Source organism: Prionailurus bengalensis, chromosome B1 (genome assembly GCF_016509475.1).
Source record: "Prionailurus bengalensis isolate Pbe53 chromosome B1, Fcat_Pben_1.1_paternal_pri, whole genome shotgun sequence".
NCBI lineage: Eukaryota > Metazoa > Chordata > Mammalia > Carnivora > Felidae > Prionailurus > Prionailurus bengalensis.
The window spans coordinates 148,870,227-148,882,917 of record NC_057344.1 but is presented as its reverse complement, the minus strand read 5'-3'; the positions used below and the strand labels follow the sequence as shown (position 1 = coordinate 148,882,917).

Below are 12,691 nucleotides of genomic sequence, written 5' to 3'. Positions count from 1 at the left end.
GGACTCCATTTTTTAAAAAAATGTTTATTTATTTTGAGAGAGAGAGAGTGCATGAGCGAGCATGAGCAGAGGAGTGGCAGAGAAAGGGAGACAGAGGATCTGAAGTGGGCTCTGTGCTGATAGCAGAGAGCCCAGTGTGGGGCTCTAACTCACGAACTGTGAGATCATGACCTGAGCCAAAGTCAGATGCTCAACTGACTGAGCCACCCAGGTGCCCCATGGACTCCATTTTTTGTTTTAAGAAATTGACATTTCAATTTGGTCTTTGGGGGGAAGGTAAGATTATCCTTAAGTAGAATTTTAAAGTGGGTAAATTTGTTTTTTTCTTTCAACATTTTTTTATTAACATATGATATAACTATAGAAAAGTATAGGAAACTTATGTATAGTTTGAAGAACAATTTGAAAGCTAACCATCAACCAGGTCAAGAAATAGAACATTACTCTTATTCTCCCTGTTTGTCCTCCGGTCACAGTATCTCCTTTCCTTGGGTAACAACGCCGCTAGGGGTAACCACTCACATAAAATACCTCTTGCAATAATAATTCTTCTGCTTTCTAAAAGTAATTTAATTATCCACAAACATATGACTAAGAAATAAAATTTAGTTTTCTGTTTTTGAATGTTACATAAATAAAATCAATTGGTTGCAGTTTTTTTCCCTCTTGCTTTCTTTGCTTAGTAAGTTAATGAAATTTGTTCATTTGTTGTATACAGCTGTAGTTTGTACGTTTTCATTGCCATATAATATTCAATTATATTCAGACATCACTGGTTTTCCATTCTATACCTTTGATTAATTTTTTAGTGATTTCTAGTTTAGTTGTAAAAACAGCCCTGTTATGAACATGAAACCTGGTGCACACATGCAAGACTTTCTCTAGAAAGAAGAAATAAAATCATTGGTTGGTGGGGTTTTTGTGTGATGCCTATTTTCCAAAGTGGTATTATCCAGCTTCCTAATTTTTGTCATTCTGTTGGGTATTTAATGTCTTTTATGTTTTTAATTTTGCATTTCTTTGGTTGCTAATGAGATTGTGCTCCTTTATTTAATTAATTTATTTGCTGTTTGGATTTATTTTGTTAAGTCCCTGTTGAGGTCCTTTTGTCATTTTCCTTTAGTTTTCTGTCTTTGCTCCACTCTGCATTTTTATCTCCCAAAGTATGTCTTGTGGCCTCTTTTTTCACTGAAGTGCCTGGCTTAGGTGTACTTACCTTTAGAAATGAAAGACTTGTGTTCTACCAACCCCTCTTTTCCCCTCATTTCTGGGGTCAGCTATCAGTGCAGTTATTCTCAGGTGTTAGTAGAGAGTAGACAAATTAAACCAATGTCAGAAATACAGAAGGGATTCTTTCATTGGAGTAATGTCAGGCTAGATTGGGTTAGTTGACCTCCATTAAAGGCCCGTTCTAGTTTTAGTATCATTAGCTGCCAACTCCTTTTTAAATATGTGTAACTGGTTATTTAGCACTTTAACTATCTCTCCCTTGTAGTATGCATATAATTAACCTGGGGTGCAGAAACTGGTACATAAAAACCAAAATGCCAAAAGTTTATTAAAAAAATTTTTTTTTTTATTTTAGAGAGAGAGAAGGTACATGCAAGCAGGGGAGAGGGGCAGAGGGAGAGAGAGAGATCCCATTATCCTGGGATCATGACCTAATCCAAATTGAAGAGTTGGACATTCAACCGACTGAACTACCTAGGCAGCCACCCCTGCCGTACCCAGAATTTTAATCTGTAGGGAGAAGTGTAATTATCAGATTCACTGAATTAGGTCATTCTGTTCTCTATGGAGGGCCATAATTCTCCACCAGTGGAAGCAACCCTTAAGAATCTCAAAGTTTTGGGATGCTTTATAAAATGAAAAACAGTCCCTTGGGAATTTTAATATGTGGGATGCCTCCTATTTAAAAATGACTGCCCTAGCAAATCACTGTTAGTGTTGGGATTTTATTGACCCTTTTAGTTATGTTGGAGAGGAGAGGTTGAAAACATTGCAGTAATATATATAGGAAGGCAGATTTATAGTAAGCAGGTTGTCTATTAAGCTTAGAATCAGGGGCACCTGAGTGGGTCAGTCGGTTGAGCCCCTGACTTCGGCTCAGGTCATGATCTCTCAGTCTGTGAGTTCAAGCCTTCCTTTGGGCTCTGTGCTGACAGCTCAGAGCCTGCAGCCTCCTTCTCTCTCTGCCCCCACCCCTCCACTCTCTGTCTTTCTCTCTCCTCTCTCTCTCTCAAAAATAAAAAAACATTAAAAAATAAAAAAAAAAAAAAGCTTAGAATCAGAGCCCAGGGTAATTAGTTATATTATCCTAATTGATGTCATCAGACTGACACATTGATGCATCTGTCTCTATTTTAAGACTTGGTTTCATGGATCTGATTGATACTCATGTTTATGGGCAGGGGCACTTTCTTCCCATGTACCAAAGTCAAAATTCCAAGTTGACCTTTATAACTACTATGTCAGTAATCCTAATATTATTAACAAATAGTTTCATCATACAGTTTACTATAATCTAGTCATGTCTCCATGATATTAAAATTTGATTACCTTAATTGAGTTTTGGTGCACATTCTTAGAGGATAGCTTTATATTTGTACGTGTATTGGGGTCTATTTATGTTCTTTAGTGCTTGGTACTTCTAGGTGGCATTTCAGACAGGGTGGGGATAGTATTTTGGGGTTAAGGTTGTGGAATGTGAGGATAGTGGTGTATGGGTTCCCTGTATCTTTGGATATTTTCTTCTTTTATCCTGGACCTCTACTAAACTCAAGAAATGGGATTTTCTTCCATCATCTTGGAGTCTTTCTTCTCCAGACCCATTTCTGATCTATTTCTTGGTATTAAAGTATGGATCACCGACTGTCCAAATCTGTTTTCTTAGAAGGCTGTCAATATTGAGAAGTAGACTGTCTTTAGAAACCATCCCAGACAGGGTCAGTCCTACTTTGGATGTTCTCCATTTAATCACACTTCTTGGCAGTTGCTGTAGAGTTGGAAGAGTTGGGTTATTGGTACCTTTGATCTCTTCCCCTAGTTAGTAACTTAATTTGCACCTGCATGCTGTGCATGCTTTTTTTTAGCTGTTTTATTTTTTTACCTGCCATCTAGTGGCTGAAATGTTGCTATACTGTTGATAAACTGAACCAATTTTACCAAAATAATGAGGCAAAATACCTAAAGAGATTATGTTGTCTCCCCTCTTCCTCCCTCCCCTTGATAAGATTATTTTTAAAGGTACCACTCGGATGATTTTCAATCTTTGAATTAAAGGTTTATTTCAAATAATCACTTGTTTGGTGGTTTATATTATTTCAGCCCAAAGCTTTGATTTACTTTCTTTTAACTTATTTTTGAGTTGGACAAACTGTTAGGGACATATCTCTGCTCTGTCATGTTTTTCTTATCGAGATGAAGTCTTAGGGGATACCTGTTTTTCAAATAACAGCATTTTTTGATAAGTCATTCTTGAAAATTAATTAGGTATGCTTGGTAAAGTACTTCTATTCATACCTTCTGAGATCACTTGATAACTTTTGTTGGCTATGTTACGATTATCTTATTTGGTCGATTCTGATCTTTTTTGGTTGAACTTAATTCACCTCTTTTGCAATGTTTACAAAGTTCAGTTAGAGTTAAAAGATTAATGATTTTGTATCTTTACTTGATATTTCTGGTTTTCACTTATCTTGACAATAAGTTGTGCTTTCTGCAAAATAATAAAGTGTTCTATCATGAAGTGAGTTACAGAATTAAAGATATGAGTAAAAGTGATCCATAATCCCACTACCCTATATGTATCTTATATACAGTTGAGATAATAATTTACTATATCCAATTTTGGCACTTGGGGAGCTACATAATTAAAAAAAAATGTTATACAGTAAACTTAAAATATCATAGATTACCAAAGGAAGAAAATAAAGCTTACCTGTAACCTTATTACCCGGAGAAAACTAGAGATCTTACTTGGCACAGCAGTATATAATTTTGTACTTTTCTTTTTTCTTCCCATAATGTTTATATCAAAGGCAATTAAAAATGTTATTAAAAGTTTACTGTAAACAGTTCTAAGGGCAGCCTAATTTATTGTGTGCATGTACTAGTATTTACATAATATAAATGCCTAATAGTGAAATGATAGCCTATTTGCTTAGTAATGTGATAAACATCTTTGTGGTTAAATCTGTATTCTAGATTACTTCTTTAAGACAAATTTCCAAAAGTGAAATTAAGTAGGCCCAAGGATTTAGACTTTTAAAAATAAATATAGCTAAGCTGCTTTCTAAAGATGTTCTGTCAACTTTTACATAATATAATTTGACCTTAACCCATTCACATTTTTTATCTGGGTCCTTTTTCAGAGGGGGAAAAACAGATAAAATTACACTCAATATGGTAAAGATGATACACAGTGTTTTTTTAGATAAATTTATAATATGTATTTTATGCTTGACTCCATAGTTGCATGCAAGAAACCCAGCAATTTGTGGTGTTAAAAACTTAATGCATAGAATCAAAAGGAAACATTTTGTATGGGCTGACTCTCAGCCACTCTGAAAAACTAGAAAATGATATCCTGGCTTATTTTCTAATTTGGTTCAAAGTTAAACTCAGACAACAACTAACACCTTCAAAGCTGTAAAATTCTACTACAGACTTTTTATTTAGTTTTAATTTAAACATTTGTATTTTTAGAGCAACTAGCTGATTATTATTTTTATCAGTAGGTGATGAGTCAGGATTGGTTCTCTGAATTATTTTCATGTAGTAGACTTTGGGTAAGAGGGATTATATTTATTGGAAAATCCAAATAAAAGGAGATGTGTAGTTTTTTTGTGTGTGGTTAATATTTGCATTGTGGTCAAAAACACATATCATAAATTTTACCATCTTAACTATTTTATTTATTTATTATGTTTATTTTTGAGAGAAAGAGAATGAGCGGGGGAGGTGCAGGAAGAGGGTGGGTACAGAGAATCCTAAGCCAGCTCTGTGCTGACAACAGAGAGCCTGATGCGGGGCTCAAACTCACAAACCAGGAGATCATGACCTGAGCCAAAGTCGAATGCTCAACCAGCTGAGCGACCCAGGTGCCCCATCTTAACCATTTTTAAATGTACAGTTCAGTAGTGTTGAGGGTATTTACATTGTTGTAAAACATCTCTAGAACCTTTTCATCTTCAAGAACTATAGCTATTTCATGAAACAACTCTCCTTTGCCCCGTTCCTTCAACCACTAGGAATTGCCATTTTGTTCTTTTATAGCTAGCTATGAATTTGACTGTTGGTTTGTTTTATTTTTTTAAGATTTTGTTTATTTTATTAAAGATTTTATTTTTAAGTTGTCTCTACACCTAACATGGGGCTCGAACCCACAATCCTAAGATCAAGAGTCACAGGGTCCACTGACTGAGCCAGCTAGGTGTCCCCAAATTTGACTACGTTAGATACCCTGTATAATTGAAATCATACAGTATTTGTCCTTTTGTGATTGGCTTATGTCACATAGCATATTGTCCTCCAAGTTCTCCAGGAAAAGTTTCAAACTTTTCAGTATGTAATAAGCCCATTTAATTTTACATACGTAACCTATTTTTGTTATTTCTGTGCATAGCAAATTTATCCTAAGTGTTTTTCAAATGAACTAAGTTCACTTCTAATAAATGAAGTGTATCAGGTAGACTTAAGGTAATACTTGGTGCTATGATAAGCTCTTAAAACCCTGTAGTTCAAAATAATAAAATTTTATTTCTCAGAGAATAGTGCAAATGCCATTTGGTGGATGCCATGCCATGCTGTGACTCAGGGACCCAGGCCCTTTCTAAATTGTGACTCATCCAACCTCTAGAACCATGCTTCAAATTTTAGTGTTTATTAGAATGACCTGGAAGACTTAAAACACACATTTGGGCCCTACCCCCAGTTTTTGATTTATTAGGTCTGCTGTGGGGTTGGTGCTGAAAATTTGCATGTCTCACAAGTTCTCAAGTGATGGTGCTGTTGCTGTTATGGGGACCATACTTTGTTACCCCTGGAGCTGAATTTGAGAGCCTCTGCTCTAGGCTCTTGGTTTTCTTTGCTTCTTCTAGCTGCTGGAGAGAAAAGCATCACATTCCAGAGGTTTTTAGAGTGAAGCCTGGAAATGGTATACATTGTTTCTGCCCTACTTCCATTGACTGGAACGGAGTTACATAGCCACACTCAATTACAAGGGAGGCTGGTCAATAAAGCCTAGTTTGTGTCCAAGAAGAAAAACAGCCTGGATTTAGGGAACACATAGCAGTGTCTGCCACACACACATTTCAAGATAGGAGCACCTTAAGTTTATTTTTTAATGTAACTGAAACCCCACGGTGCCAAGTTTAATTCATTTATGTGGAAGAGGTCTTCAACAGACGTTCTCTATTCTCTACTTCTCAGTTCTAAAAACTAAACTCTTAGAAAACTTAAATATGCCCTTTGGCTCACATTCCTAAGCACATTCGTTTTCTAAAAACATGTCAGGGACAATGTAACCAGGAATAGAGCATACTAATCCAAGAATTAAATTTTGTGTTTTGAATTACTATTTATACTGCAGAGAATTCCATATATACATGGATACCACTCCCACCCTGCTCCTCTTCATTAGCACCAAATATATGTAATTCCTTTAGCAAAGTGAAGACACTTCTTTAAATGATATGTTAGGGGACGCCTGGGTGGCTTAGTTGGTTAAGCGCCCAACTCTTGACTTTGCCTCAGGTCATGATCTCAGGGTTTGTGAGTTTGAGCCCCCCAGGCTCTGCCCTGACAGTGCGGAGCCTGCTTGGGATTCTCTCTCCTTCTCTCTCTGCCCCTCCCCTGCTCTGGCCAGTACAAGCACACACTGTCTCACAATATATATATGTTAAAAAAAAAAAAAAAAATGTTAGGATTAAGCAGGGAGTCTACTTTGCTTCTAAATAAATACCAGCACCAATCATGTAATCAACTGTAACTCATGAAAAGTTGATACTAAATTATTTTTCTGGTTAATTTAATGTACAAAGGGAGACAACCTAGAGACTCTGTTTCACTTTATTATTTTATTTCTTCATTACTCTATGTCACTTTTTCCCCCCTGAAACTATTTTTGAAGTTCAATTGCTTTAAAATAAATAACTATAATCATCTGCCACCTTTCTGAAGAACTGGGGAAGTGTGCCTAAAAGCTGGTGTCAGTACTCAAAGGAATGTAATGTGACCTGATATTTCTGTTTTGTTGGAGAGGTTTGTTTTTTGTTTTTTTTTCCTCATTGTAGGTATATGCTTATTTTTTTTGGTCCACTCGTAGACCCTCTCTGAAGGAGTAGCTGACATACAAGAAAAGTAGAGAAAGTTTGGTTAAGAGAAAATGCTTGTTGATTGGTCAAAAGTTTACCAAATTATTTTATGTCTGCCAAACCTGAATGACAACACATGACGAAAGTGTGCTTTAAAGACACAAATTTAACTACCTTTTCTTTTAAGAGGAATTTTTTTTTTTTTTTTAGGTTTATTTATTTTGAGGGGGTGTGGTTAGGGACAGAGAGGGAGAGAGAATCCCAAGCAGGCTCTGTGCTGTCAGCACAGAGTCCAACGAGGGCCTCTATCACGAATTGTGAGATCATGACCTAAGCTGAAATCAAGAGGTGGATACTCAACCAACTGAGCCACACAGGCACCCTAAGAGGGAATGTTTGTAATAGTTGATAAGGCACACACAAATAAGCTGAGAATAAGGAAGGAAACCAATCATCTGAGTGGACCAAATGGAGGTCACAAAATTATGCATTAAAATTAATGTGGCTTATTCAAAGAGTATTTACTTAATACTTTTGACACAATCTGATAAACTTATTTTCTGATTAGAAGGATTGTCAAGGGAGGGACTGTTAAAAGATGGTCATATCACTGACCTGACATCAAAGGAGGAAATAAACTGAAAACTAGATAAGAACTAAAAAGTAATACCAATTTGGTCTCGTTTAGTGTAAGATTGAATAGCAGTTTCTACAGTTTGTGCCTAGTGTTTTATGTGTTCAATGGAAACTTGTGCTTTATTGGTAACTTCTTTTATAAATCCAGCAGTTGGTATTTATAAAGTTGTTTAAGAGTAATGTCTATTACTGAGTAGTTTTTGAAATGCTATCCTTTTGAGGGTACAAAAATAAAATACATACTACTGTCTTCTCCCTATAAAAATAATACATAAAAAACGTGGTTAAATTGATAAATTTCATTTAGCTGAAAAGATTCATTTGTATGAAACATTTTTTTTCCCTGGGGGATGCTGAATAAGTGGAAAGTCAGTTTATAATTAAGTTAGCAAAGGCTTTTTAATGAAATTTAATAAAAATAAATTTATTCTTTAAGCAGTTTAAGGCAGCTAACTACACCCTTATTTCAGTTGATGATGTGCTAACAGTATTTTCTAAACAGACTCATTGTTGACAGTTAACTTCTTGCTATTTTATGCTTTTTTTTTTCAATTTTGGGAAGAAGATTCAGTTAATTATGTGGTTTGCGGTATGTAATTTAAATTCTGCCTCAAAGTGCCATGTGTTTGTGTGGTTTTTAGTTCTTAACTGAAACTTTGAGGTCAATATTTACACTTGGTGGATTTTTCCCCCCCAGAGAAAAACCACCTACTTTGAGCATGAACTTCTAGGAAGTGTTCAGGGGTGTTTATTTGGACTAGAATTGAGAATAGGAATTGTATTTTATTTCTTAAAAGTTAGTATATAAGATTAAAGACTTTATACAACTTTTTGGAGAACCTTCATATAGCTTGATATTACAGAAAAGACTGAGGAAGCATCCTTTGCCCTTAACCATAAGGACCTATGAAAGCAGCTCCCTATTTATTCCTTTGGTCTGGGACTATAAATATTTGATCCTACAGTGCATGTGGTGGATTAAAGTATCTTTCTTCTGAAAACAATAGTATTCAAGATAGTCAACTGTTAGGGCAGAGCTCAGTCTTTTTTTTTCTGACAGGGAAATGATCACTCCTAGTCCACAAAGGGAGGGCTTGTCTCCTAGGATGTTTTGGCTTCTGCTTCTCTGGGCTATGAATAAGAGCTCTTCTTTGCTAAAGCAGTTGCAGTTGAACTAATAATAGTGGGATATGGTTCCTGTAAATGGAAGCATTAGGTTTATAAGTTTGATTTCGCATGTGGAGATCCTTTTAAGGATTACTGTTGAGTCACTGGAATTTAAGAGAGAGGGAAGTGAGAGTGACTGACCTACCCCAAGGTATGTGGGATTGCCCTTTTCCTTATAGATAAAATTGGAATTGGTTTTATTTTCCTTCCTAAAATGGGATGGGGCTTAACTGTTTAAAAAGGGAAGGATATGCTTAGTAATAAGATTGTAGGTGAAATTCAGTTACATTAAATGCTACTGCAATAAAATTTTACATATAATCTGAATGTAAGCCCTAATTCTGCTACTAGTTAGCTGTGTAATCTTAGCACTTTAGTTGTTCTAAACTTTTCTTTATCAGTAAAATGGGAATGATAATAGGAAAAATCAAGCTTGTGTCAGCATTAAATAAAAAACAAAAATGAAAGTCCATTGTGTTGGAAAGACTATATAGTAAGGTAAGGTATTATATTAAAATACGTGCAATATTTGGGAGATTCTTGTACTAAAATATTATTTGTTGTTTTTCTGAAGTTCAAATTTAACTGGAGGTCCTGGGTTTTCTTTTCTCTTTAAAAATTTTTTTAAATGTTTATTTAGTTTTGAGAGAGAGACAGCAGGAGAGGGCAGAGAGAGAGGGAGACACACAACGTGAAGAAGGCTCCATCCAGGCTCTGAGTTGTCAGCACAGAGCCCCACTGGGGCTCAAACTCACAAACTGAGATCATGACCTCAACCAAAATCAGATTCTTAACTGACTGAGTCACCAGGTGCCCCTATTTTTTCTTTCTTAACCTGACAATTCTAATATTATAGTATTCTAATGTATTCTATGACTGTGAAACAAAGAATATTGTCACTAAAAGGAAGAAATTTCAGTTGCTTCTTTCTCTTCATTCTCTTATTTTGATATGGAAAGCAAGGAAAGGTAGGGTTTACTGACTTTGACTATAGTAGTGGTCCTCGGATGCTCAAAACTATTTCCTATGTATTTTACAAATTAGAGATTCATTTAGAATACCAAGTCTCTTTTAAAAATGCACATATTGAATTAGATATCCCTTCATGTAAACTACCTTAATCCGACTATATAAAACTCTAATAACAATGTGATTATATAGAATATTTTATTTTTTTAAGTTTATTTATTTATTTTGAGAGAGCGAGAGCGTGAGCAGGGGAAGGGTAGAGAGAGGGAGAGAAGGGGAATCTGTCAGCGCAGAGCCTGATGCAGGGCTCGATGCTCTGAACCGTGAGATCATGACCTGAACTGAAATCAAGAGTCGGACGCTTAACCAACTGAGCTGCCCAGGTGCCCCTATATAGAGTATTTTAGTGGAGACTGTGGTTGGAGAGAGATTAGCAAATAGATACTACCTAGGTATTGGGAGTTTTTAAGTGTGAGAGGAGTACCAGAAGGGACCTAAGATGACCTTGCCTATTTAATTATTTAAACACATAATACTTTGTGCAGAGTAGGTGCTAGGCCAGAGATCTGAGCAAAGCATTGAAACGTTTTAGTAGTAAACTTTTGTGATATTTTGTAAGAGCAGTAAATAATTTTACTGCTTCCAGAGATCAAATAGTTGAGAAGAATTTTAAAATTTATAGTTACAGAATGTCATACTCATACATGTTTTTGTCAAAAGCTTGAGTAGGAGTGAAGTAATCCCATTTAGAAATTGAGTTAACAATTTGCAAAAACAAGAATTTTATCTGTTGGGTCAAGTCATGACTAAATCTATCCAGCATTTGATTTGTAATTATGATCACAGAGTATTATGTAGAAATGTGTGATTGCCTTCACTCCAAAGTTTAGGGTTATGTCAAGAGTACATTTACCTTTATCAGTGTGAATTTATTTAACATTTTTGAAAACTTATTTAAGCTGTGAATGTCCATTGATTATGGAACAAAATCACACTTTAAAATTTGGATCTGAATGTTCCTTTTTTCTTTTTTTTTTTCCAACGTTTATTTATTTTTGGGACAGAGAGAGACAGAGCATGAATGGGGGAGGGGCAGAGAGAGAGGGAGACACAGAATCGGAAACAGGCTCCAGGCTCTGAGCCATCAGCCCAGAGCCCGACGCGGGGCTCGAACCCACGGACCGCGAGATCGTGACCTGGCTGAAGTCGGACGCTTAACCGACTGCGCCACCCAGGCGCCCCTGAATGTTCCTTTTTTCTAATTTTAGTTGATTCTCATGGAATTGGTGTTAACAAGTCTATATATACGTATTCTTCAGGATCTTGTTCCATCTCTTTTCTGATCATATCTGGTTCTGTCAGTCTCTTGTTCATTTTAGTTAACTATAGCTAGATTAGCTACACAGTAATTTCAAGGCTTTATTTGCCTTTTTTCTCAGGCACAAGGAAAGTGGCCTACACAAATTCACCATTTAAATCACTTGTCAAGTAGTTGGCTCAATTTTATTTTCTCCAGAGAGCACTAGACTTTGAAATAACCCTGATAGGTATTTTTCAAATTCACTGGTTATATTAATGAGGTTAAATTTTTATGATAATTTAAAATTAGGAATTTAATTGGACATTTTTCTATATTATTTGTGCTTATTACACAGAATATGTGACTATATTGTCACATTATTTAATAGAGACATTTGAAGTAGATACTATATATGGGAGGTTTTTAGGCAGTAAATTGCTTATTGAACAGATTAATCTTGTGAATTCTTAATTATTTTAAGATATAAAACAATATCATTTATTCATTAAAAAAATTTTTTTTCTTGACGTTTATTTATTTTTGAGAAAGAGAGAGAGAGAGAGAGAGGCAGAATGTGAGCTGAGAAGGATCAGAGAGAGAGAGAGGGAGACAAAGAATCTGAAGCAGGCTCCAGGCTCTGAGCTGTTAGCCCAGAGCCTGATGTGGGGCCCGAACCCATGAACTGTGAGGTCATGACCTGAGCCGAAGTCCAATGCTTAACTGACTGAGCCACCCAGGTGCCCCCATCGTTTATTTTATTTTATTAAAAAAATTTTTTTAATATTTATTTATTTTTGAGAGACAGCACAAGTGAGGGAAGGGTGGAGAAAGGGAGACACAGAATTGGAAGCAGGCTCCAGGCTCTGAGCTGTCAGCACAGAGCCCAACGTGGGGCCCAAACCCGCCAACCATGAGATCGTGACCTGAGCTGAAGTTGGACACTTAACCAACTGAGCCACCCAGGTGCTCCAAGGCAACTTCATTTAAAAGCTAATGTTACTTTATTTAACTAAAAAATATATATATATATATATATATATATATATATATATGTAATGATTATTGAGGAACCAAAGACTTTTAAGTAGGTCTATCAGTATTTACCATATTAAAACTATAACTTGAAACACTTAAAAAATTATCAGTTAATTCATTTAAAAACCATAGTACTGAAAAAAAAATAAAAAATAAAGACCATAGTACTGAACCCATTACATGTTAACATATGTACCATAACTATTTTCCAAAAAAAAAAATTTAGTGAGAAAAGTGGCATTGTTTTACATTTTGTACATGTCTTTAA

General features: G+C 35.6%; 1 protein-coding gene across 2 annotated transcripts in view; it reads left to right on the top strand.

Moving 5' to 3' along the window:
- The window catches only part of DCK (deoxycytidine kinase), a 34,002-nt gene that overhangs the window by 7,066 nt on the left and 14,245 nt on the right, over window positions 1-12,691 (top strand). The window lies entirely within an intron of this gene.